Genomic DNA, 26,794 nt, shown 5'->3' on the forward strand with positions numbered 1-26,794 from the left:
TAATTTATAAATTAAACTTTATCATAGGTATGTATGTAAAAGAAAGAAACATGGTATATATAAGGTTTGGTGCTATCCAGTTTCAGGCATATACTTGGCGTGGTTTGGAATGTATCCCCTGCAGATAAGAAGGACTATTGTATATTCTGGGTTTGAATTCCTTGTTGGTGTGAAATATCTTCCAAATGTTTTCTTTCTGTCTATCCTCTGTCTGTGTAAGTTTGTTTATGATGGGCTTCACTGAACAGAAATCTGTAATTTTAGTGCAGTCAAAATTTCATGTCTTGTGCTTTTTGTGTCTGATTTACAAAATTCTTTCCCATTCCAAAGTCTCAGATATATTCTATATATTCTTCTATTAGCTTTATCATTTTATAGCTGTATAACAGGTCATAAGGTACTCATAAATATATGATTATTGTTGGCTACCCCTAACATTGTGTAACACAGTACTGGCCATATTGTAGGAACTTAACAAATAAATTATGTTTCTTTCTCTAGCCCTGTTTCTCTGGTAAGTGGATTGAATGACCCCTCTGCTGCGGACTGTTTTGTAGCTAAAGAGGGTGGAGAGCTCTTTCTGCTCTGGGCCTTACTAAGCCAACAGCATGCTATCTCCGTGCTATCACCCTAGTCCAAGCCACTGTCATCTCATGCCTGGACTTTTATAGCAACCTAGCAACCTCCTAACTGGCTTCCTGGCTTATATTTTCAGCTTTTTCCTATTCATTTGCAGCCCTGTTACCAGAGTGATAGAGCTTAGATTAGTGCTGGCACATAGTAAGTGCCCAATAAATGTTAGTTATGTGATGATGATGATAATTATTACTATTGTTATTATGCAGCTTGGCATTTATAAGCACTTAATAAAATAGTTATAAATGAAAAATGTGTTCCATATCTATATAGAATGCATTGTACTAGTGAAAGGCTAGTACAGACTAGCAACCTATATTTGGCCATCCATCATCTGTCATGGTCCCAGTGTCATCATTCCAAACATATACTCCCACTGTGCAAGATGTAAGTAGCTGGGGATGTAAGTAGCTGGGGATTCAGCTCTACAGGCTATAGAAAATGTCCTAGAGGGCTAGGCGCGGTGGCTCATGCCTGTAATCCTAGCACTTTGGGAGGCTGAGGTGGACAGATCACGAGGTCAAGAGATCGAGACCATCCTGGTCAACATGGTGAAACCCTGTCTCTACTATAAAAATACAAAAATAGCTGGGTGTGGTGGTAAGTCCCTGTAGTCCCAGCTACTCAGGAGGCTGAAGCAGGAGAATCGCTTGAACCCAGGAGGCGGAGGTTGCAGTGAGCCGAGATCACGCCACTGCACTCCAGCCTGGGCAGCAGAGCAAGACTCCATCTCAAAAAAAAAAAAAAAAAAAAAGACAATGTCCTAGAATTTTAAAAACTCAAGCCTTTGATTTTAGCATATTTTCAATTATTATTTGCCTTTTTTCCATAAAAGTCAAGTGCACTTTATCAGTCAAGGTCCAGCCAGAAGACAATCACACAATAAGTCCAATAGGGGAAATTTAAAGTACATTAACTAGAAATGGGATTAACTACTAAGGGGTAAACATAACTCTTAAGAATGCAAGAGGCCGGGCGCAGAGGCTCACGTCTGAAATCCCAGCACTTTGGGAGGCCGAGGCGGGTGGATCACGAGTCAGGAGATCGAGACCATCCTGGCTAACATGGTGAAACCCTGTCTCTACTAAAAATACAAAAAATTAGCCAGGTGTGGTGGCGGGCGCCTGTAGTCCCAGCTACTCGGGAGGCTGAGGCAGGAGAATGGCGTGAACCTGGGAGGCAGAGCTTGCAGTGAGCTGAGATCACGTCACTGCACTCCAGCCTGGGCGACAGAGCGAGACTCCGTCTCAAAAAAAAAAAAAAAAAAAAAAGAATGCAAGAATGGTGGATATAAAGAGCCGCTGCTACTTTCTAGACCAGAGTTTCTCAACTTATATAAAAAAAATTTGTCCCTGTAAGGAGACATTTTTAGATTTTTTTTGCCCCTTATCACCACCTGTCCCCCCATCCCCATGAAATCTTAATTCTATAGGTATACTGTATATCTGTGTGTATACTGTGGCCCTTTGGAGGAATAACCTAAGATTATTTCACATATACTCCCCACCCCCACAAAGAACCAATTTTCACCCCCACCGAGAATGCTTGCCCCAGGGCTAATGCTGAGTACCCAAGGAAGGAACAAATTTGGAAGAGTCCTCTCTCCAAGGCTGACTTCACTGGAGTCACTTCACTCGGATGTAGCTATCACCTCCTGGATGGTAAAGAAGTTCACCAAGGTTCTGCAAGTCAGCGTCAGGAAGCAAGAAACCACCTTCTGGGTTGCCTGTGAGACTCCCTGGGCAATTGAGCACTTTTGGGATTCCTGCACCCACTGGCTGTCAAGTTACCCCAAGAGAAGGAAAATCACATGGGAACAAAGAAGAGAGAAGCACTTTCCTCCTGCAGTGGCCCTCCAGCCCTGCAGACACAGCTTAACATTCTGCCAGCTGCAAAGGAGAAATGTTTACAGGGTCTAGCTCCAGCATCACAGAGCAGAGCAGTGCAGGGTAGATTTGGAGCTGAGAGGAAAGAAGTAGATGCATCAGAAAAAATTCTTTTAAATGAAATGTTCTAATTAATTTCTGTCTAACCAAAGTTTTATGATGCTAAGGTTTTACCACACTATGGAGGATGCACATCAAAATACCAAGGAATTTGTAAAAATGCAGGGCATAGCTGGGCGCTGTGGCTCACGCCTGTAATCCCAGAACTTTGGGAGGCTGAGGCAGGCAGATCACCTGAGGTCGGGAGTTCAAAACAAGCCTGACTAACATGGAGAAGCCCCGTCTCTACTAAAAACACAAAATTAGCTGGGCATGGTGGCACATGCCTGCAGTCCCAGCTACTAAGGAGGCTGAGGCAGGAGAATCACTTGAACCTGGGAGGCTGAGGTGGGTGGATCATGAGGTCAGGAGAGCAAGACCATCCTGGCTAACACAGTAAAACCCCGTCTCTACTAAAAATACAAAAAAAATTAGCCGGGTGTGGTGGCAGGCGCCTGTAGTTCCAGCTACTCGGGAGGCTGAGGCAGGAGAATGGCGTGAACCCAGGAGGCGGAGCTTGCAGTGAGCCGAGATTGCGCCACTGCACTCCAGTCTGGGCGACAGAGCGAGACTCCGTCTCAAAAAACAAAAACAAAAACAAAAAAAACCGGACATATGCTTAGTAAAGTAAATTGTTATTATATGTTGTCATTTATGTGTGAAGTTTATGCCTTTGACCCACTGACAGTGGGATTTATACTTGGAGTTATTTTCTTGAGAATGAAAATGAATGTCTGATTTATCTATATTCTCCCTCCAAACAATTCAGCCAGAGAATATGCTGACTAGCTGACACCAGTCTTATTTCTTTGACAGTAACATTTCTCAGCATAATTGAATGCACATTTTTATTTACCAGTAACTCTGTTTGTGAGGTTGACAAGTACATCAATTCATCGGAACCTGATTATTCTTGGGTGAAAAAATGAAATTGAATTTCTGAATCACAGAACTAAGGTCTAAACGTCAGAGGAGAGGTATAAGTCACTGTAACAAGCCTAGCTTGGCCATTGAGACTTCTCCAACTACCTGATACCACACCACCTAAGGGTAATATCTGCTGCCAAGCGATACATCAAAGATAGCTCAAAGACCTTGTTTAAAATTTTGCCTTAGACCTTGTTTGAAATTTGCAACAGTGCTAACTTCTTTTGTAAGCCCACAGGGGCATGTCCTGTAAATGCCTCAATTTATGCTTCTGGTTTGGATTTTGGTGTGAAGTGGCTTGCTGAGATGGGGTATGTGAATCAAGCTCTCTCGGATTCAGTTTCATTGTCTGTAAAGTGAGAAATTGGAAAACATTATGTTGAATAAGCACAATTCTCTGATGTAATAAAAAAGCAACTTTAGGCTGGGCACAGTGGTTCACACCTGTACTTGTAGCACTTCGGGAGGCCAAAGCGGGTGGATCACTTGAGCCTAGGAGTTTGAGACTAGCCTGGGTAACATGGTGAAACCTTGTCTCTATAAAAAAATGCAAAACTTAGCAGGTGTGGTGGCATATTCCCATAGTCCCATCTACTCAGGAGGCAGAGGTGGGAGGATCACTTGAGCCCAGAGGTCAAGGCTGTGAGCCAAGTGAGCTGAGATCATGCCACTGTACTCCAGCCTGGGTGACAGAGCAAAACCCTGTCTCAATTTAAAAAGAAAAAAAAGCAACTTTATTTTTGTCCCTATTGTCCCTTTACATATATAAAGTCTATCCATCTATCTATCTAGACGTCTACATATCTATTTATCTATAGATATGTTCTAGTATGAAAATTCTGGCAAGTCCTTAAATTTTCTGGCTTATAATGATCACTATCACTATAGATTATCACTTTCAGTTACAAACACAGTCTTCATGCAGAGATTAGGATGTCCAGTGTAAGATATTAATCAGGCTGGGTGTGGTGGCTCATGCCTGTAATCCCATCACTTTGGGAGGCCGAGGTGGGTGGATCACAAGGTCAGGAGTTTGAGACCAACCTGACCAACATGGTGAAACCCCGTCTCTACTAAAAATACAAGAATTAGCCGGGCGTGGAGGCACATGCCTGTAATCCCAGCTACTCAGGAGGCTGAGGCAGGAGAATTGCTTGAACCTAGGAGGTGGAGGTTGCAGTAAGCCAAGATCACACCACTGCACCCCAGCCTGGGCAACAGAGTAAGACTCCAACTCAAAAAAAAAAAAAATATATATATATATATATATACACATATACACACAAACACTCCAAATCTGGTAAGATATTAATCAACACTCCAAATCTGATTTTAAGGACACATCCTCTCCACTCTTCCAGCCCAAGACTGCTTTACTCTGAAAGCTTGAAAGCTTGCAGTGGGAAAGGAAGAGATGTGGATGGCTCTTCCTCAGTGCTTCTTGTGGAGTGAATGGGGGTGTCATTATGCTCCTCCAGATTCCTCTCCACCCTATTCTACCTCCCCCTCTGCCTGACCCATGTGTATATGCTCCATTTCCCTTTGGCTTCCAGGTGGTTTTGGCTAATGGGGAGCTCTGGCAGAAAAGGAAGAAGTGCAAGATCAAAGTTTTTATTCCCTTGGCTTTTTCCTAGAGAGGTTGACTCTGGCTGTATGTGTCCCTTGAGTAAAGGTCACTGCTCCTCTCAAGGTGGTCTCCTCCAAATGCTACTCCTTTTCCAGGTTCTGATCATCACTCCCTTAGGGCCTAAGGGCATAAGCCATTCTGAGGCTTCTAATCACTGGTTTCTAGACTAGCCTTATGTTTCCATTACATCCCACCAGCTCTCCTGTAAATAGTCCCTTTAAATATAAACTCTCCCCCACTGCACTCCAGCCTGGGTGACCGGGCAAGACTCTGTCTCGAAAAAAAATTAAAAATAATAATAATAATAAACTCTCCTCAAATTATCCTAATTCAAGTGTGTCATCTGTTGCCTGTTGGGACCCTCACTAGAAAAAAATCCATCCAAATTTATATTGCATAGCAACATTTGAACTTGAAAAAATCCATTTTCTTTTTTTTTTTTTAGACAGAGTCGTGTTCTATCAGCCAGGCTGGAGTGCAGTGGTGTGATTGCGGCTCACTGCAATCTCAGCCTCCCGAGTAGCTGGGACTACAGGCGTGTGCCACCACACCCGGCTAATATAGATATATAGTATTTTTAGTAGAGACAAGATTTCACCATGTTAGCCAGGCTGGTCTTGAACTCCTGACCTCGTAATCCACCCGCCTTGGCCTCCCAAAGTGCTGGGATTACAGGCATGAGCCACTGCACCCAGCCAAAAAATCTATTTTCTTAGATTAAGTAACTTACATTGCAAAACTTATAATTTGCTTCGCAATATCCTTATTCAAAGGCTCAACAACTACTGTACTATACTGTACTGTACTGGATCCATTCTAGGTTCAGCAAAGTCAGAGTTGGTACATCTAGCCTCCCTTGATGCATCTCTTTCTTCCTCTTTCAGGGCTCATAGGGAGGAACATGGATCTAAGTGGTTTCAGTGTCTTCATGAATTGGTCTAACATATTGCCAGGAATAGACGCATTTTAAAAAAGGACTCCAGGATAAAAACAGAGCTCTAACGGTAGAAATTATGGACACTATGAACGAGGGATGGAGAAGGATGTTTGATCTTGTTTATTCTGATCAAGATGAGGCTTAATTTTTCTGCACCTTTATTCAAAACATGTAACTTAGAGCAGATTTTTTTTTTTTTTTTTTTTTTTTTTTTTGAGACAGGGCCTCACTCTGTCACCTAGGCTGGAATGCAGTGATGCTATGATCACAGTTCACTGCAGCCTCAACTTCCTGGGCTCAAGCAATCCTCCCACCTCAGCCTCCCAGAGAGCTGGAACTACAAATGTGCGCCACCACACCTAGCTAATTTTTTTGTAGAGATGGGGTTTTGCCATGTTGCTCAGGTTGGTCTTGAACTCCTGGGCTTAAGCAATCTTCCTGTCTTGCCTTCCAAAAGTGCTGGGATTACAGGTGTAAGCCACCACGCCCAGTACCCAGGGCAGAATGTTAAAGTCCTTGCTTCAGTGTTTGTACAGCTGTTCAGGACTTTCCAGAGTATCAGTCATTCAAAATTTGAAAGCACCTATCAAAGAGAGCTTAGTTTTCAGTCTCAAAAGTCCAAGAAATACCTAAAGATTGTTGGTGGTTATTTTATAGCACACCCAAAAAGATCTTTCACATTGTCTCTCTTTCTACCACTTGCCTCTGATCAGGCCTGCCTCCTCAGCCACACTTCAAATGAAAGAAATCAAGTAAACAACTTTTAGCAATCAGGAACCCTAAAATAGCAGGCGATCTGCCGCGGGTCAAGCACACACCAACACACGTGCAAACCAGTCAAATTTTGTACCCGGCAAATAAGGCTAACAATTGATATTTTGATCGACTTGATTATTTGAAAAAACTGCTTTTCTGTGACATAAACATAGATGTTAGTTCTGTTTTGCAGCTAAGTATCTCACGAGAAAGCCACATTAATCTGAATGATTTCCTGACCTAGAAATTAATATTCCCTAGCAAAGAAATAAAATGGTATCCACTGGTGCTTGTGGAGTTAAAAAAATACTGTCTTCCTCCTTCCCTCCCTTGGTTGACATTAGTTGGTTTCAGTCCACAAATATTTACTGAGTGTTTACGATGTGCCAGGCAACTGTTTAATGCTAGAAACACAGTGCTGAAAAAGACAAAGCAAGTCCCTGTTTAAGGCAGTTGCATTCTAAGGGAAGGGGGATATGCAATAAACATGTAAACAAACAAATAAATAATACAATTTCAGGAACTAAGGACTATGAAGAAAATAAAGCGGAGTACTATGGTAGATGGTACCTGGGGTGTGGTGTGGCTGCTCCGTGACATCTGAGTTGAGACCTGAAGGCTCGGAAGGGGGCAGCAGTGTGAGAATCTGGGGAAGAACTCTGCTAGCAAAGAAACAGTAGGTACAAAGGACCTGGGGTAGAAACGAGCCTTGTGTACTCTGTACTTGAGGGCAACAAGATGGGCAGTGTGGCTAGAGGCAAGTAGTTAGAGGGAAAGCTTGGAAGGAGATAAGGCTGAACAAGAGCCAGGATGAAAGAAGCAGAGCCGGATCAGAGTGATGACAAGCTGGAGGAGGATTTAAAGCAAGGAAGCTGGGAAGGGGTGTGATCTCATTTGTATTTAATCTGGCTGCTTTGTGGAGAATGGATTATAGGAGGTCAAACACAGAAGTGGGGAGACCTGGGAGGAGCCTATGGCAGAAGTCCGGGTGACAGACACTGGCAGCTTGGCCTAGGGTTTCAGCAACAGACCACTACTGGCTCATACGGTGCCTTTGTGGAAATTAGAAAAAGGCTCCTCTTTCCCATTAGATGCCCTGATTGCAGATGGATTAAACATGAGGTGTGAAGAAAACAGAGGAATCCAGAATGACTCAAGTTTACACCTAAATAATTGGCTGGAGAGTTATGGAATCAGTAGTTCAATTTTGATCAGGTTCACTTTCAGGACCGTGAAATTTTCCCCATGCAGCAGGTGCACCCCTGTTACAATGTGAAAACTCAGTAGCATTTGCCACACTGACGCTGGTTTCCTTTCAGCTGGCTCTGGGAAGCTTATGCTGATGTAATGGAGATAACCTTTGTGAGACGTTAAATCAGTGTATTTGCCTGCCCAGTAAGTCTTTGTCTCCGTGGCTTCCCCTGCCCTTAGTCAATGGCATGCATTGAGTCACAGGGAGAAAAAAAACCCAGCCAAGATCCGATAAGTCATCCCTTAGCTTAGAATTTCAAAATAGGATTAATTCATAGGAAGACAATAGTTTGAAATCAAGTGCTTTTGAGTGGCAAAAACCAGACTTTGTTGGAAGAAAAAAATGTATTTGTATACACTAGTGAGGCAGAACTTGGAAAAGTGCCCCTGAACAGATCATAGATACAGCCGAGAAGAACACAGGATATGATGTCAGAGCCACTTTCTCATGACTGGAAGGGAAGATAAAAGCAGCAGGCAGAGGCCGGGTGCAGTGGGTGGCTCATGCCTGTAATCCCAGCACTTGGGGAGGCCGAGGCAGGCGGATCATGAGGTCAGGAGATCGAGACCATCCTGGCTAACATGGTGAAACCCCATCTGTACTAAAAATACAAAAAATTAGCTGGGCATGGTAGCGGGCGCCTGTAATCACAGCTACTCGGGAGGCTGAGGCAGGAGAATCGCTTGAATCTGGGTGGCAGAGGTTGTAGTGAGCCGAGATCGCATCACTGCACTCCAGCCTGGACAACAAGCGAGACTCTGTCTCAAAAAAAAAAAGAAAAAAAAAACAGCAAGCAGGAAGTTGGGACATCCAGAGAGTATGAGCACAGGGTTGCCCCACATGAGTGGAGGGTGCACTAAAGCAGAGGAGGCATGTACCCTGCTTTCTGTTTGGAACCAGGGTAACTACAGAGAAGTGGAAATGCTATGATTAGGCACAACAGGCTTGAGATAGTGATTTCTGTTCTTTGGGGTCGTGCATGATCTTTAGGAGATCCAGTGGCAGAACGACAAAGGCTAAAACGGGATGAATGGGCTGGAAGAGGCCTGGCCCTTGGGCCAAGAAGGTGTGAGGCTTATGGTCCTTGCCACTGGGAGCCATGGCTGGGGCCATGGTTGTCAGCAGTGGAAATGGTTCTAGGCCCAAAAGCCGGAGATAATTTCCTCATCAAGGGAGGCCAGGAGAGCCTGGAGGATGGCCGATAGACTTGCTCCGCCAGTTTTTCAAGACCCGAATGACATCTTAAGAAACAGAAGTGGGAGAGGAGAACTGTTGGATCAGGGAGAAACCTTGAAAGATTGAGTGATTTTCCAAGGGAAACTGTTTTAAACCTAAAGAGACTGCGTTACCTTTAATTGGCAAGACCAAGTGTTCCCACCTACGCCAGGAATGGGAGGTTTCCAGCAAGAAATCGTTATTGACAATGAAGTTACTTTTTTTTGTAAATCTGTTTTTTAGTGGGTACATTTAAACCCTGCTGCATTAGGAAGGTCTGTATTGTTATCAAATAAAGAGAACTCAGCTTGACATACCCCTGCCTCTAATGGAGAGAGGCGGAGGAAGGAGAGGGAGGGGGAAGATGGAGTCAGTGAACAGTGGTTACCTCCAGGGAAGATAACCGAGGGATAGAGAAGGAAGAAAAACCTATTTCCCATGGAACGTTTTCTGTACCTTTTGCATTTTTTCCATATGTGTGCATTAACTATTCAAAAATAAATTAAAATGGGAAAAATAATTTTCTGAAATGAGAAAAATGCAGATGCACAGAATGTGATATTCAGTGTTTGGCAATTAACCTTAAATAGTTTTCATCTCACCAGAATCTCTGAGCCACTTCTCCTCATTGGACCTTGTGGTTATTCTCTTCGTTTGTGTAGGTGTTGGGTAAGCTGTCTGTCTTGCCTCTCCAGCGAGCCCATGGCCCATTTGCGATTGGTACTCCAAACACTGCACCACCCACCCTACTGGTGGCCCGCCCCTTTCACAGGGGAAAACAATCCCACTGACCCATTTGGTCTTGCCTTTCATCCTGGATTGAGGTGTGGGAAGGATAAATAAGGGTTTTTTGTTCTCACTCTGGTTATTTCCACCCCATTGGCATCGCATAGCAATGGGGAAGCAGTGGAAAGAACTTAGGTGCTGGAATCAAATTTGCTAGGGATTACCTCTGCCAGCTACTAGCTTTAGTTACCTGGGTGGGTCTCAAGTTTCTTCTTCTATACATTGGAGTAATACAAACCTCACTGGGTTAGCACGACACAATGCTAGAACTGTTCTGATTACCCCAACCCCCAGTCTAAGAGACCAGACGAATTTTTGTAAAATCTTGCATCCGGCCAAACTCAGCGTACCTATTGTCCCTGTATTCCTCAGTTTCTACCCAAGACATAAGCCTCTTCATTCATCTGTTTTATCTCTTACTGTCATTTATATCATTCCCTGTATTTCACTCCCTTGACTCAACCTCCCTCTGCTTCCCTCTTTTAAGTAGTATGTTTTCATTTGCAGGCTACAGGAAACTCAAGTCTAACTGGTTTAAACATTAACGGGATTTACTGACTCAAGTAACTGAAAATTCAGCAGAGGCAAAGGCCTTGGGTTAGCTGCCAGACAGACACACCAAGGGCCTTGTTTCTTCTCTTTCTCCACTCTACTACCCTCAACGTGAGCTTCATTCTGGGATTGGCTCCCCTCGTGGTTATAGAGGCTGAGGTCAGTAGCCGCTGAGCCTGCATGCTTCTGCATTAAGTCCAGACGAACTGAGGAGTGAGTCTTTAACCATCAAACAAAAATCCTGGCCTTTCATTCAATTACAACGACCTGAACCAATCATGGTGACTAGGGGAATGCCATGTGCTGATTTGCTTAGCTCTGAACTAAATTATCCATTTTTGAGCCAATTACAGTGACAAGGGAGTTGAGATCATGATGATTAGTTTAGATCAGAGGTTCTTGACTGGGAGCAGCACTGCCTCCTTCAGAGTATTTGGAAATGTTGCTATGACTGGCAGTGCCACTGGCATTTACTGGAGGAGGGATGGGGGAGGGGGAGACTAGGAGCCTCAAAGTTCCTGGAATGCACAGGACAGTTATGTGGAATGAAAAACTAGCCTGCCCAAAATGCCAGTAGTGCCCCTATGAAGAAACACTGACTTAAACCATCAGGGCACACTTCTGAAACAGGAGGTTGTTTTCTGTTAGGTACATAAGCCATACTGGGGCATGAGGGACACCTAAACAAAAATGACTAGACTACTCAGGCTCCTTCCTAATCTTTGTTGACTCCCTTCTATCTTTACTTAGATTCCTACTCAGGCTATTATGTATTACTTTTAACTAACCTCTTGACAATGTCATTTATTTCCTAGCCCCATTCTGTTCTACCTACCCAGATAAATCCTATAGTGGCACTGACTTAAGAAAGAAGACACTTTTAAACCTTTTAAAAATCAAAGCGATAGGCCAGGCGTGGTGGCTTATGACTATAATCCCAATACTTTGGGAGGCTGAGGAGGGTGGGGACAGATCACCTGAGGTCAGGAGTTCGAGACCAGCCTGGTCAACATGGTGAAACCTTGTCTTTACTAAAAGTACAAAAATAAGCTGGGTGTCATGTTGTGCGCCTATAATCCCAGCTACTCAGGAGGCAGAGGCAGGAGAATTGCTTGAACTCGGGAAGTGGAGGTTGCAGTGAGCCAAGATCGCGCCACTGCACTCCAGCCTGGGCGACAAGAGCAAGATTCCATCTCAAAAAAAAAAAAAAAGTCTGGGTGCAGTGGCTCACGCCTGTAATTTCAGCACTTTGGGAGGCCGAGGTGGGCGGATCATAAGGTCAGGAGATCAAGAGCATCCTGGCCAACGTGGTGAAACCCCATCTCTACTAAAAATACAAAAATTAGCCAGGTTTTGTGGCGCACGCCTGTAGTCCCAGCTACTCGGGAGGCTGAGGCAGGAGAATTGCTTGAACCTGGGAGGCAGAGCTTGCAGTGAGCTGAGATCTCACCACTGCACTCCAGCCTGGTGACACAGCGAGACTCCGTTAAAAAAAAAAAAAAAAAAAAAATCAAATATATATAAAGTTTTTTTAACTTTTTTGTTTTGTTTTTTGAGATAGAGTCTCGCTCTGTTGCCCAGGCTGGAGTACAGTGGAGCAATCTCGGCTCACTGCAAGCTCCGCCTCCCGGGTTCACACCATTCTCTCCTGCCTCAGCCTCCCAAGTAGCTGGGACTACAGGTGCCTGCTACCACGCCTGGCTAATTTTTTGTGTTTTTAGTAGAGACGGGGTTTCACCGTGTCAGCCAGTATGGTCTCGATCTCCTGATCTCGTGATCCACCCGCCTCGGCCTCCCAAAGTGCTGGGATTACAGGCGTGAGCCACCGCGCCCGGCCTTTTTAAATTTTTTATACAGAGTCCTTCTCTGTCACCCAGGCTAAAGTGCAGTGGTGAGATCTCAGCTCACTGTAACCTTCATCTCCTGCGCTCAAGTGATCCTCCCACCTTGGCCTCCCAAAGTTCTGGGACTGGAGATGTGAGCCACTGCACCTGGCCCTTTGTCTGTATTTCATGTATACCTGTGCACATCCATGTGTTTGTATATTGTCTACATGATACCAAATGCACTTATACATAAATGGGCACTCATAAATTAGCCCAAATAAATGCTTTCCAAAGTTCACATTGACTTGTGAATATTGACTTTTGGTAAATAAGGTTAGTTTAACAGTGTTGGTTTAATAAAAACAACTATGTCTTCTGAGTTATCAACAAAATAGATACGTATTTAACTTTAAGATTCTTGCCCAATCATAAAAATGGTGAATAGAAAATTTAACTTGAGATGATGGATAGATTCGTCCAGTGTCTTGTAAAATTTTCCAAACATTATTGTTAAAAATAAATAAATAAAATAGATGTAAATGAGGTAGAAATTTATAAATGAACTTTTAATAATTATTATGTTTTATAAAATGTTTACTTAAAGGGGTTTTCAAATCTTTTTGGGCTATAGCCTTAGCATTTTTCTAAACTAGGCCAGGTGTGGTGGCTCATGCCTGTAATCCCAGCACTTCGGGAGGCTATGGTGGGCAGACCACGAGGTCAGGGGTTCGAGACCAGCATGGCCGACATGGTGAAACCCCATCTCTACTAAAAATACAAAAATTAGCTGGGTGTGGTGGTGCGCACCTGTAATCCCAGCTACTCAGGAGGCTGAGGCAGGAGAATTGCTTGGACTGGGGAGGCGGAGGTTGCAGTGAGCTGAGGCTGCTCCATTGCACTCCAGCCTGGGCAAGAGAGTGAGACTCCATCTTAAAAAAAAAAAAAAAAAAAAGGATTTTGCTAAACTAAATGATAGATATTAATTGCAGATGATAATCTAAATCATCTGCAAATAAGATATAATGCTAAGATTTTAATTACTAATCATGAGTTTAAGCTTACATGCTTTTAACTTACTTCAGAAAACAAAAGGTATTTAGATATACTAAAAATGTTCTGTTCCACATTAAAAAATTGTTCGATTAGAAAGCCTATGTTTCAGGCTTGGCGGGATGGCTCACGCCTGTAATCCTAGCACTTTGTGAGGCTGAGGCGGGTGGATTGCCTGAGCTCAGGAGTTTGAGACCACCCTTGGCAACACAGTGAAACCCCGTCTCTACTAAAATACAAAAAATTAGCCAGGCATGGTGGCATGCACCTGCAGTCCCAGCTACTCGGGAGGCTGAGGCAGGAGAATTGCTTGAACCCAGGAGGCAGAGGTTGCAGTGAGCTGAAATTGCACCCCTGCACTCCAGCCTGGGAGACACAGCCAAATACTCATAAATTCAAGTTGGTGCTTGACTGACAGTTAAAAATTGCTTACTTTTTAGATTTTCACCATAAATACAAAGAGTTAAAATGTTGACTAATATATGGTAACTAAAACTAAAGGAAAACAATTCTACATACAGAATATAGCAGAAAAGTAAGAGGTGTTTTTAATAAGGAAGATTATAAGAAAGACATGAGACTGGGAGCGGTGGCTCACACCTGTAATCCCAGCACTTTGGGAGGCTGAGGCAGGCAGATCACCTGAGGTCAGGAGTTCGAGACCAGCCTGGCCAACATGGTGAAACCCCGTCTCTACTAAAAATACAAAAATTAGCTGGGTGTGATGGTAGGCACCTGTAATCCCAGCTACTCAGGAGACTGAGGCAGGAGAATTGCTTGAACATGGGAGGCTAAGGTTGCAGTGAGCTGAGATCGTGCCATCGCACTCCAGCCTGGGGGGCAAGAGTGAGACTTTGTCTCAAAAAAAAAAAAAGAAAAAGAAAAACACATGAGGATATAGTTTTTGTTAAGGAAAAGTGATTTTGCCTAGTTAAGAGGTTACTTATATGTTGTATTAAATTGGAGGAATAAAAGAAGGAAAGAATGAGATAGATTAAATAGATATAGAAAATTGCGAAAAGAAAGAGAATGGAAAAGTTGAAGAGGTTGTAAAAGTTTTATGGAGATATTATTATCTTGTATGGTCAAAGCTGATTGAGATTGGATGGATCTGTCTACAAGGTTGGTTTGTTTGTTTTGGAGACAGGGTCTCTGTTGCCTGCTGGAATGCAGTGGTGCGACCATGGCTCACTACAGCCTCAACCTCAATGGGCTCAGGTAATCCTATCACCTCAGCCTCTTGAGTAGCTGGGATCCCAGGTGTGCACCACCACACCCAGTTAATTTTTCCATATTTTGCAGAGATGGGGTTTCACCATGTTTCCCAGGCTGGTCTCAAACACCTGGGCTCAAGTGATCCACCCACCTCAGCCTCCTAAAATGTGAGCATTAGGTGGGGCTGGGTAGGGGGCAGGCACCGTCTCCAGCTTGTTTACAAGATTTTATTAAAATTAGCTTCAACTTTAATACGTTGATGCAAAGGTAGAATTTAGTTTTCTCTTTTAAACTAGATTTTACATAGTATTAATAACAGATGGTAAAAGATTTTTTGTTTGCCTTTTAAGTAAACTACAAAAAAAAAAAAGGAGTTGGAAAGAGGGAGAGAGACAAATTCTGTTTGTCTCATGCTGTCTTTAGTAGGTCTTTTGATCATTTGAAAAACTAAGTCTCCTTTTCTATCAAAGAATAGAGGTCGTTGTTTTTTGAAATCTTTGAATTATTACTTTGGCTAAATGAATGACTTGTACAGTGACCTGTGATCCTATTTTGATCAAGTATTTTAAACCTTTCTTATTTTCATATCAACTGTTTTAAACCTTTGATATTTGACATACTTCCCAAAATCAAAGTTCAAATTCTAAATTAAGTATTTTTGGCTTCCAACTAACTTTTGGACACTGAACAAAGGACCCTTGGAAGTCCAAGAGAAACATACTAAGCTTATTTGGTATGTTAAAATCATATGGGAAGCATTGTCAAACAAGAAATAGTATTTTTTTTTTCTTTGAGATGGAGTTTCACTCTTGTTGCCCAGGCTGGAGTACAGTGGGGCGATCTCAGCTCACTGCAATCTCCGCCTTCTGGTTTCAAGTGATTCTCCTGCCTCAGCCTCCCGAGTAGCTGGGATTACAGGCACCCACCACCATGCCTGGCTAATTTTTGTATTTTTAGTAGAGATGGGGTTTCACCATGTTGGCCAGGCTGGTCTCGAACTTCTGACCTCATGATTTGCCTTCCTTGGCCTCCCACAGTGCCTGGATTACAGGCATGAGCCACTGTGCCCAGCCAATAGTATTTAATTTTCTTTGAATTATATTTATGTAAATGTATTATTAATAAGTGTTCCAAAATTGTATGAAATTTCCCCCCAAAAAATATGTATTGGTATATTTTATCAGTCATAATTCCGAATATTATGTTAAATTGTATGCCACAGAAATAACCAAATTTCTTGTCAACTTTGGCTTTAACTGTGGTTATTTTAAGTCTTGTCATTCACGGGCAGTTATTGGTTTACTTTAATTCTTCTCAAAAGCATTTTACAATCAGCAACAGTCAAAAATTTGCTGCTTCCTTAAGGAAATTCATGGAAAGGACCATGACAAGTACTCTTAAATACAGGTATCTGGTAATTTTGGAAGTCATACCATTGGACTAAGTAAAAACTTCCAGAACTCACCGGACGCGGTGGCTCACGCCTGTTATCCAACACTTTAGGAGGCCGAGGAGGGTGGATCACCGGAGGTCAGGAGTTCCAGACCAGCCTGGCCAATATGGTGAAACCCCCGTCTCTACTAAAAATACAAAAACTAGCTGGGCGTGGTGGCAGGCACCTGTAATCCCAGCTACTTGGTAAGCTGAGGCAGGAGAATCGCTTGAACCCGAGAGGCGGAGGTTGCAGTGAGCCGAGATCATGCCATTGCACTCCAGCCTGGGTGACAATAGCGAGACTCTGTCTCAAAAAACAAAAAACAAAAAAACTTCCAGAACTCTAAACCTGACAGGTTCATGAAGATTGCTAACCTAACGTTAAGCAGAACAAGACTTAATTTCATGGGACTGAATTGATGGAGTAGTGAAATTATTTTCATGTCTTTTTGTGTAAAACATTGCTGATTATGTCTGGACACGGTGGCTATTGCCTGTAATCCCAGCACTTTGGGAGGCCGAGGCAGGGGGATCACCTGAGGTCAGTAGTTTGAAACTAGCCTGGCCAACATGGTAAAACTCTGTCTCTATGAAAAATACAAAAATTATCTGGGCATGGCGGCAGGTGCCTGAAATCCCAGCTACTGGGGAGGCTGAGGCAAGGAGAATCGCCTGAAACTGGGAGGCAGAGGTTGCAGTGAGCCAAGATCAAGCCACTGCACTCCATCCTGGACGACAAGAACAAAACTCCGTCTCAAAAAAAAAAAAAAAAAAAAGGCCAGGCGAGGTGGGAGGTTGAGGCGGGTGGATCACAAGGCCAGGAGATTTAGACCATCCTGGCTAACATGGTGAAACTCTGTCTCTACTAAAAATACAAAAAATTAAACGGGCGTGGTGGCACGCTCCAGTAATCTCAGCTACTCGGGAGGCTGAGACAGGAGAATCGCTTGAACTCAGGAGGCGGAGTTTGCAGTGAGCCAAGATCATGCCACTGCACTCCAGCCTGGGAGAGAGAGCGAGACTCCATGTCAAAAAAAAAATTGCTGATTCTTTTTATGTTTTGTTTTCCAGAGTCAAGATATAACAGCTTTTGAGTTATTTGTGGCCAACAGCAATTGGGTAAAGTATACTTTTTTTTTTTTTTTGAGATGGGGTCTTGCCGTATCACCCAGGCTGGAGTGCAGTGGCACAATCTTGGCTCACTGAAACCTCTGCCTTCCAGGTTCAAGCAAATTCTCCTGCCTCAGCCTCCCGAGTAGCTGGCATTAGCTCACCACAAGGCCTGGCTAATATTTGTATTTTTAGTAGAAATGGGGTTTCAGCATGTGTTCCGGCTGGTCTCGAACTCCTGACCTCAGGTGGTCCGCTGGCTTTGGCCTCCCAAAGTGCTGGGATTACAGGTGTGAGCCGCCATGCCCAGCCAGGTAAAGTATACTTTTATGAACAAATTGAGACATTTACCTTTCTCTCTACCTGTCTTCTCCAGAATTCAGAAACTATTCATGAGTAATGAGTATCCTTGTTTTCTAGCAATATAGTAATTTGCATAAGTTCAATAAGAATTTGGGTTTTCTTTGTAACAGGACACAGTTGGAGACACTGGTAATTTTACCAAGGCGTTGGCCGGAATAATGTATTTTAGATTATCACCAGTCTTTGAGGGATTGAAATTGATGTTAGAAAGCCAACAGACTTAGAAAAAGACTGACTTGGTACCATGTCTATGCAGTTTTCTTACAAGATTCCTGACCTTGTGGTGAGTAAAGAATGTCAGTTTCTGACAGACCCAGAAACTTCAAGATATTTGGAGACCTTGAGAAGAGAGGAACTCACCTGATTTCTTGGCTTGGCTTCGTAGCCTCAAGAGGCTTTTAAAAGTGTAATCTGAAATTCTTTATGAAAATGTTCCAGCAAAACTAATTTAAAAGGAGACTATATGGCCAATCAGTATTCTTGTTGCACTTTATGTAAATAATCAGGCAAAGTATAGTAAGACTAAAACTTATTTTACAAGTAAATTGGTCTTACTATGATTTATCTTTGATACAATGGGGGAAGTGGAGAGAGAAAAATGGTATTTTAGTAGTATGCCTACTGTCAGATTTTAGCCCTGACCATTGTTTTTGACTTTTTATTGTTTACCTAATATTTGGATTGAATTTGGAATTATTTTCTGGCTACAAGACTTTTTTTTTAAAAAAAACACCTGGATTTAATTTTCTTCTTGATGTTTTTAGTTGGCTCCCTAATGGAATAGTTTATTTTTGTTATTGTTCTGTCATCCAAATTCTGTTTTTGATTATAATCCTTCTGTGCATTATATTTCTAGTATTCAAATTATTAATACTATATATCTCTCATTGTTTTACTTCTGAGAAAATTAAAATCATGGCATTCCAAAGACTAAAGATCATCCGACAAGTGATAACAGCTATATAAATCAGTGATTTGACTGAGGTCTCTTGCCAGTCTGTGATTCCATCACAATTCAGCTTTTGGGTGCTCTTAAGATTTCTTCCCTGAGATGTGTCCTCCTTACCTCTGATTAAGACAGGACTATATGGGAATGAGTCTTCCCAGTGATGAGGAACACTTTGACACTCAGACTTTGATCATCAATGCTTTCAAGAAGAAAGATTTTTGATCAAAAGGGGGAAATGATAAAGAAAAGAAACTTAATCTGAGGAATGCAAGTCTCCTTTAAATGATCAGGACCAGAGAGGCATTGAAATATGATGACAGTCACATCCCATCTCCCCCCTCCACTGTGCCCTTGAGTTTAGTAATCATTTCATAGTTGCCTGCTGTATGGGCTCTAGATGGAGTGTTTCCAGCAATAGCTATAAATTAATCTTGTAATGCCATATACTGGACACCATAACTCATACCCTGTTGTACAACAGTGTATAGCCAATCACATATCAGTGTTATTTCTGTAAACCAATGAGAATTCCTGACCAAAAACTTTTGTAATTGCCCCCTCTCCTGATTCATCCTTTTTTCTTTAAGACCTTGAGCCTCTCCTTTTCCTCTGGAACACTTCCTAGTGTTTCCCAGGCTGCAGTCCTCAACTTTGGGCCAAACAAACTCTCAGCCTATATTAATTTTGCCTCAGTTTCTTTCTTTAGGTTGACAGACTCTTAGTGTCTCCCAGGGGCTCTCCTTCTCTTGCCCTTGAAAAATAGGACCTCATAAATTTAACTGGGCACATGGTCATTCATGATAAAGACTATATTTATCAGCTTCCCTTGTGGCTAGATGTGCCATGGGACTAAGCTATAGTCAATGGATTTAAGTAGAAGTGGCATATGTAACCACCTGATAGATTCATCTTGCACACTGCCCAGATAGAGCCAATTATAAGACAGGGGAATTGCAATAGAGAAAGAGTTTAATTCACAGTGGTGGCTGAACAGGAGACCAGAGTTTTATTATTATTCAAATCAGCCTCCCTGAAAATTCCAAGGCTAGAATTTTTCAAGGATACTTTGGAGGGCCTGAGAATGGGTGCTGCTGATTAGATGGGAGTGCAATCATAGGGATGTGGAAAATAGTTTGCTTTCAGGTGAGATCACAAGACTGCTTGATGGGTCTGCATGGAGCCATTGTGGTCAGAAATGCAAACCTGAAAAGACATCTCAAAAGGCCAATCTTAGGTTCTACAATAATGATGTTTTCTGCAGGAATAATTGAGGAAGTTGTAAATCTTGTGACCTCCGGAATAATGGCTGGAAATTGTTTACATAGACAGCTTAGCAGAATTGATGCTCCTCTTATCCTCCTAACCTGGTGGTCTTTTATTAGCTCACAGTTTAGATTTGGGGAGGGGCTATTATCATTTAAGCTATAAACTAAATGTCTCCCAAAATTAGGTTGGCCCAAACCCAGGAATGATTAAGGGCAGTTTGCAGATTAAAGGAAAAATGGGGATTGGTTAGATTAGATCTCTTTTACTGTCGTTAATTTTTTCACTGTTATAATTTTTGCAAAGATGGTTTCATTATCTTTATTTCAAAGTTAAACTATAAACTAAATTTCTCCCAAAGTTAGTTTGGCCTGTGCCCAGGAATGAACAAGGGCAGCTTGGAGGTTAAAGGCAAGATGGAGTTGGGTTAGGTCAGATCTCTTTCACTGTCATATTTTCTCACTGTTATAATTTTTGCAAAGGCAGTTTCAGATATGCCCCTCTTCTGATACTTCCTCCTGTTGGCTGAATGCAAACAAAATGAATAGAGCTGGAGAAATTGTATTAAACCACGACATGGAAGCCAAACACCAAGGATGGCAAAGAAAGGAGCTAGAAAGAATCTGGATTCCTGACATCATAGACCTCCATTCTAGCCTTATTCATCTACCTGGAATTTTATATAAGAGAGCAACTAACCTCTTTCCTGTTCAAGCAATTCTTACTTGGACTTTTCTGTCATTTGTAGCCAAACACAACTAATATGATAATATTGGGCCAATCTAACTGTCTCACACCCCAATATGGGGAGTTCTAAACGCTGATGATCAAATCATGTGACTAAGCAGATCAATTCCAATATCAGGTATGTTCACCAACCTCAACTGGGCCTTCAGTGCTGCATAGCAGTCTCTCCAATTCTCTCTGGTAGCCACTTCAGGCATTTATGTTCTTCAAACTTTTCACTCCTCCTTCTCCCACTTCTCAGCAGTTGACCTCTGCTTATTTCAGAGGGAAGATATAAGAAGCCATTAGATAAGAACTTACCCTTTCAGGCCGGGTGCAGTGGCTCACGGCTGTAATCCCAGCTTTTTGGGACGCTGAGGCAGGCGGATCACGAGGTCAGGAGATCGAGACCATCCTGGCTAACATGGTGAAAACCCGTCTCTACTAAAAAATATAAAAAATTAGCTGGGCGTGGTAGCACCCGCCTGTAGTCCCAGCTACTTGGGGGAAAATTATTTGAACCCAGGAAGTGGAAGCTGCACTGAGCCCTCTCTCTCTCCTTTTCTTCCCGACCATAGTCAAACTACTTGACTTTTCTGGGTCCACTTCTTCATCCTTAAGGATCTTCTCAAAACCTCTGAAGTATGGCTTCAGCTTCCGCCACTCCATGAAAATGCTGTCAAAGTTGCCAACTTCCCTTGTAGCTAAATCTACTGTACATTTTTCAGTCCTCAGTTTACTTTGCTCCTCAGTAATGTGACATTGCAAACCATCTCTCCTTAAATGATTCTTGTCTCTTGGCTTCTGCGTCATTGATCTCCTCTGGTTTTCTATCTCTTTTTTTTCTGACAGCTCTTACCCTTGGTCTTTGTTATGGGTTTCTTTTCTTTCATCCTACCCCTTAAATGTTAATCTCAGTCTAATCCTAATCACCCGACCCTAATCCTCTTATTATGCAAACGAATTTTCTACTTGGCCGGCGCCATGTTGTCTGCTCCTTACTGTACATGTGGTCGGCAGGGAAAAGGGAAGATGGAGCCACCATGTTGAACATGCCAACCCACAGGTAGCCTTTCCCTACTGGCACAGGTGCCGGCATTCACCCGTGCAAGCTTCCAGTTTGTCTTTGTATGTCTGCAGCTTTATTTCACAGGCTGCACTCTGTTAGAAAAGAAAATGATGTGGGGGCTGCTTTTCATTAAAAGGAAAACCTTATTGAGGACTTTCTTACCCTCACTATCTGCCTAAATAATTTCTTTTTAACTTCTATATCAAAACTAGCATCCATCTAATTGCCCAAGCCAGTCATGGCTCCACTTTCATCTAATCAATCATAAAGCCCTGCCAAGTTTATTTTTACATATGTTATATACGTTTCAGACCCATTCATCTCTCTCCATTCCTACTGCTACTTCCCTTATTCCAGTTCCCCATCATCTCTCACTTGGGCTATTCTGTAACTTTCTCTCTCTCTGCCTCCAGTCTTCCATACCCAGTCTCCACAGTACAGCCACAGTGATCTTTCAAATGTGGAAATTTATTTATTTGAGACAGCTTCGCTTTTGTCACCCAGGCTGGAGTGCAGTGTCATGATCTCCGCTCACTGCAACCTCCGTCTCCCAGGTTCAAGTGATTCTCCTACCTCAGACTCCTGAGTAGCTGGGATTACAGGTGCCCACCACCACGCCTGGATAATTTTTGTATTTTTAGTGGAGACAGGGTTTCACCATCTTGGCCAGACTGGTCTTGAACTCCTGACCTTAGGTGATCCACCCACCTTGGCTTCCCAAAGTGCTGGGATTACAGATGTGAGCCACCGCGCCTGCCTGAAGCACTGAGATTTAATCACACCATTCTCTGATTCCTTATGGCCCATAGGATAAAGCTCAACATCTAGACTTGGCTTACAAAAGCCTGTCGATGTGTCTTCTGCCTGTGTCTTTGGCCTTTTCTTGCCACTCACCTCCTTTTACTCTCCATTTACCCACATTCAATTCCATTTTCTCAAGTATGCACTACTCTCTATTGGTGCTGAGTCACTGCAAAAACTGAGCCATTCCTTCTGCTGGGAATCCTCTTCCCACTTTCCCCACCTGCTACTCTGCCCCCGTCTTTAGCTATCTCCCTTTTCCTTCAAGTCCCTGATTCCTATCATTTCCTTCTACAGCATCTTCTCTGATTTCCAGAGTCTGGTTCAGCACCCCTTCTATGTGCTCCCAAAGGTCTTCTTCCTCTTTTTTAAAATTAATTTTTAATTTTTGTGGGTACACAAAAGGTGTATGGATTTATGGGGTACATGATATACTTTGATGCAGGCATGTTAATACGTTATAATCGCATCAGGGTAAATGGAGTATCCATCATCTCAAGCATTTATTCTTTGTGTTACAATCCAATTTTGCTCTTTTAGTTATTTTTAAATGTACAATTATTTTTTACTATAGTCACCATGTTGTGCTAGCAAATACTAGGTCTTATTCATTCTTTCTATTTTTTGTACACATTAACCATCCTCCTCACTTCTCCCCCATATCCCCACTATCCTTCCCAGCCTCTGGTAACCATGCTTCTACTATTTCCATGAGTTCAACTGTTTTAATTTTTAGCTCCCACAAGTAAGTGAGAACATGTAAACTTTGTCTTTCTGTGCCTGGCTTATTTCACTTAACATAATGACTCCAGTTCCATCCATGTTGTTGCAAATGAAAGGAGCTCATTCTTTTTTTGTGGCAGATTAGTACTCCATTGTGTATGGGTACCACATTTTCTTTATCCATTAATCTGTTGGTAGACATGTAGGTTGTTTCCAGATCTTGGATATTGTGAACAGTGCTGCAATAAACATGGGAGTGCAGATATCCCTTCAATATACTGATTTCCTTTCTTTTGGGTATATACCCAGCAGTGGGATTACTGGATTGTCTGGTTGTTTTTTGAGGAACTTCCAAATTGTTCTCCAAAGATCTTTCCTTCTGCTATAGCACTTACACCATATTGTAATTGCTTATTTACCTTCTGCAAGACTGCAGCATTGTAAGGGTAGGGACCATGTCTATTTTATTCATCTTTGTATTTCCAGAGCCTCTCAGCTCAACGTATTTTTACTGAATAAATGAACCCAAAGTAGGTATTCAGTTTTTAATACGTGCTTCACTTTCCTAGTAGATAAACTTGTCTGCGTAGTCAGTCAATTAAGAGATATTCTGTGTAACAACCACTCTCATGGTGAGTGAAAAGAAAGAATTCCCCTCTAGACATCTTTAATGTTCTTTAAAAAAATCACTAATTTTAACAGAGCATTGTAAATTGTGATACTCAAGCAGAAAAAAAGATCAAATTAAAATCAGCTCTTGTTTTCCAATTTAAGTTGTCAATAGGCCTCCATGTTTGAGGTTTCCCCAGGAGTCCCACAGGACAAGGAGAGAGAAAAAGGCTTATCACAACTGCCAGTCCAGACTCTTCCTACTTTCCTTCTCCACTCAAGAGTGGAGTTCCTCTCCTATCCAGTGATCTTAAGGTTGCTAGAAAATTAAAAATAGTTCTTCAACACATGCAGGATGAAGGCTCCAGTTCTAATCTGCTCAAATATTCAATGAATATTTAACTGCAGGCTGACTGTATGCAAGACATCTTATTTTTCATAATCTCCTCAGGTCTCCTGTAAGTATTTTATTCTCTTGGAAAGACCTCCATTTAAGAGAAGGAGACCCTTACTTTATTGACAAAGCCCCCCTAGCCTTTAGGAAGTAGAATAACATCTGATAGTTTAACTTCCAATCATACAAGTACCAATCACACTACTAATTTAAAATACCAAAAAAGAGATTTTGGTAACAGCTAATGGAAAGGTGTCTTGGGTCAACATAAAATTAAATTCCAATACAAATACAAAAAAAAAAAAAAAAAAAAAAAAAAGAATTCTGGTATCTTAAATTATCAGAGAATTTTGCTCTGAGCTGTTTTTCTAATCAGATTGATTATGATGTATTGCATTATTCATACTCTTTTATCCATTCATTCCTGTATATATTAGTCCCAATATATGTTTGCAAGATTGCTGGTCATAGGATAGTTTTTCTTCAGGAGAAAATAATTGGTCAACAAAGGGGATCACATTTTAGATTTATTAACATAATAACTACCTCAAACCCCACTTCAAAAAGAACTGATGATCTGGCATTCCATTAAAAACACAGCATTATCTTCTTGGCACCCATATTAGTTTGCTTAGACACAACACCAGAAAACAAAAAGCAAATGCTGGCATTTCAGAAATGCTGTGTTAGCTGGAAATGAACCATGCAAACAGAAGCACATAAAGAACCTCAAGAGTCAATGTGTTTTTTCCAGCCAGGAAAATAGTGTCACTACCTAAGATTCCCTTTTGTTTAATTATACCTAGTACTCTAAATAAAGCCTTTCCACCTTTCCACATAAAGGGAAACTTTAAAGAAACAAAGTAACAAAATAGATGTTTTTGAAGTATTTTCACTCAATGAGGTATGAGCTTCTTGTTGCAGACCCTCGGTCCTGTGGTTACAGATGTACTTACAAATCAGGCCAAGGATATCTGGAAATCCAGGTTAATCAGTAGTCCAAAATGTCAGTCATAACAACAATAATGACAAAGTCAAATTAATGTAATATTCTCAGAGTAAAAGTATGTATTTCTCCTTGTTATGTCAATTATTTTGCTCATGTTCCTTCCATTTTGTAGGACATTTCATTGGTCAGCAGGCTTAACTCATCATAATGAAGGAATGAATTAAAAGGTGAAGATCAGCTTTCTAATTCCCATTATGACAAAACATTTTTGCAGATCAAAAAGATGTTTGAACTAGTGTCACAGATCAACACAGAATTACATTCCAATACAAGCTAATAGGAACAAATTCCTTGGAATTCGTTGTTAGAGAATTTGATATGTTGGATCATTGCTCTGTACTCTGTCCTCCAAACTATATAACCTTTCAAAAGTGTTTCAGCTACAAATAATTTGGATTATCCTTTCCATTAGCCATTGAATGATTAAAAAGCTCCTTAGACTGAAGATAACTTTAAGATTCATTTAAGATGCTCCAGCTGGGTGCAGTGGCTCATGTCTGTAATCCCAGTACTTTGGGAGGCCAAGGCAGGTGGATCACCTGAGGTCAGGAGTTCAAGACCAGCCTGACCAACATGGAGAAACCCTGGCTCTACTAAAAATACAAAATTAGCCGGGCATGGTGGTGCATGCCTGTAATCCCAGCTACTTGGGAGGCTGAGGCAGGAGAATTGTTTGAACCTGGGAGGTGGAGATTGTGGTGAGCTGAGATTGCGCCACTGCACTCCAGCCCAGGCAACAAGAGCAAAACTTCGTCTCAAAAAAAAAAAAAAAAAAAAGCTCCAATTTTGTTTTATTTCGAAGAGCCTACTGAGCTCCCAAAATAAACAGGCTGTAAATTTGTTAGTCTGAGACCATCTGCTGTTACAAGTCTAATTCCATACATAGGGCCAGCACCAAAGACCCAAGGAACTAAAATAGGGTAGAAGTATTAATTCAGGATGCCAAAGGGTTGAATTACTTTGTTCCCATAGAATGGCCAGGTAATGAGATTCATGACCACAGAGCCAAGGAGTTAAAAATAAAAGTATGTTACAAAAAAATAGGAAATGCTGGCTTCAGTATAACCGAATCCTCTCCGAAGGACAAACTGCTTCTCTTGATATTTTCTAACTCCCCTCACTCAGTCTCTAGTTTATTTACAATGAATAACTGCCCATTGTTACCTACTTTGATAAAGGAACATTTAAGGACTGGTATCTGAGGCCAGACTGGATTAAGGCTTGGACCCATGCCTTATCTGAAGAATTCCTTGTATTTGTGAAATTCCACCCAGACAACATTTTCAATGGTCCTTTTGTATTTAAAGAAGAATTAAAACACTTTGGTAAATAAATATGGCTATATTTGAAGTCAGTAGCAATAACGAAACCATAAAAGCAGCTGCAAAGAAACTCTTGATTGTTAACTCTCAAACTTTAAAAATCCTATAGCATATACCAAAGCAGAAAAACATTCTTTTAATGCTTCTCTGCAAAAGGTTACATCCCAAGAGTCATATCTTTGACTTTAATTTCATCATGACAAGTATCACTTCACAGTTATATTAGCGCTGCAACAAGATACCAACTTTGCATAGTAT

The 26,794-nt window shown here is 41.8% G+C and overlaps 1 long non-coding RNA gene across 1 annotated transcript in view; it reads right to left on the reverse strand.

Annotated features, from left to right (window-relative positions):
• Positions 1 to 26,794, reverse strand: part of LOC108581656 — a 52,566-nt gene that overhangs the window by 21,322 nt on the left and 4,450 nt on the right. Inside the window, exon 2 of the long non-coding RNA XR_001894194.2 lies at positions 20,763 to 20,881. This is a non-coding gene — a long non-coding RNA (uncharacterized LOC108581656). The remainder of the gene's footprint in view (positions 1 to 20,762; positions 20,882 to 26,794) is intronic.

The sequence above is a fragment of the Papio anubis genome, chromosome 14 (genome assembly GCF_008728515.1).
Source record: "Papio anubis isolate 15944 chromosome 14, Panubis1.0, whole genome shotgun sequence".
NCBI classification, from domain to species: Eukaryota; Metazoa; Chordata; class Mammalia; order Primates; family Cercopithecidae; genus Papio; species Papio anubis.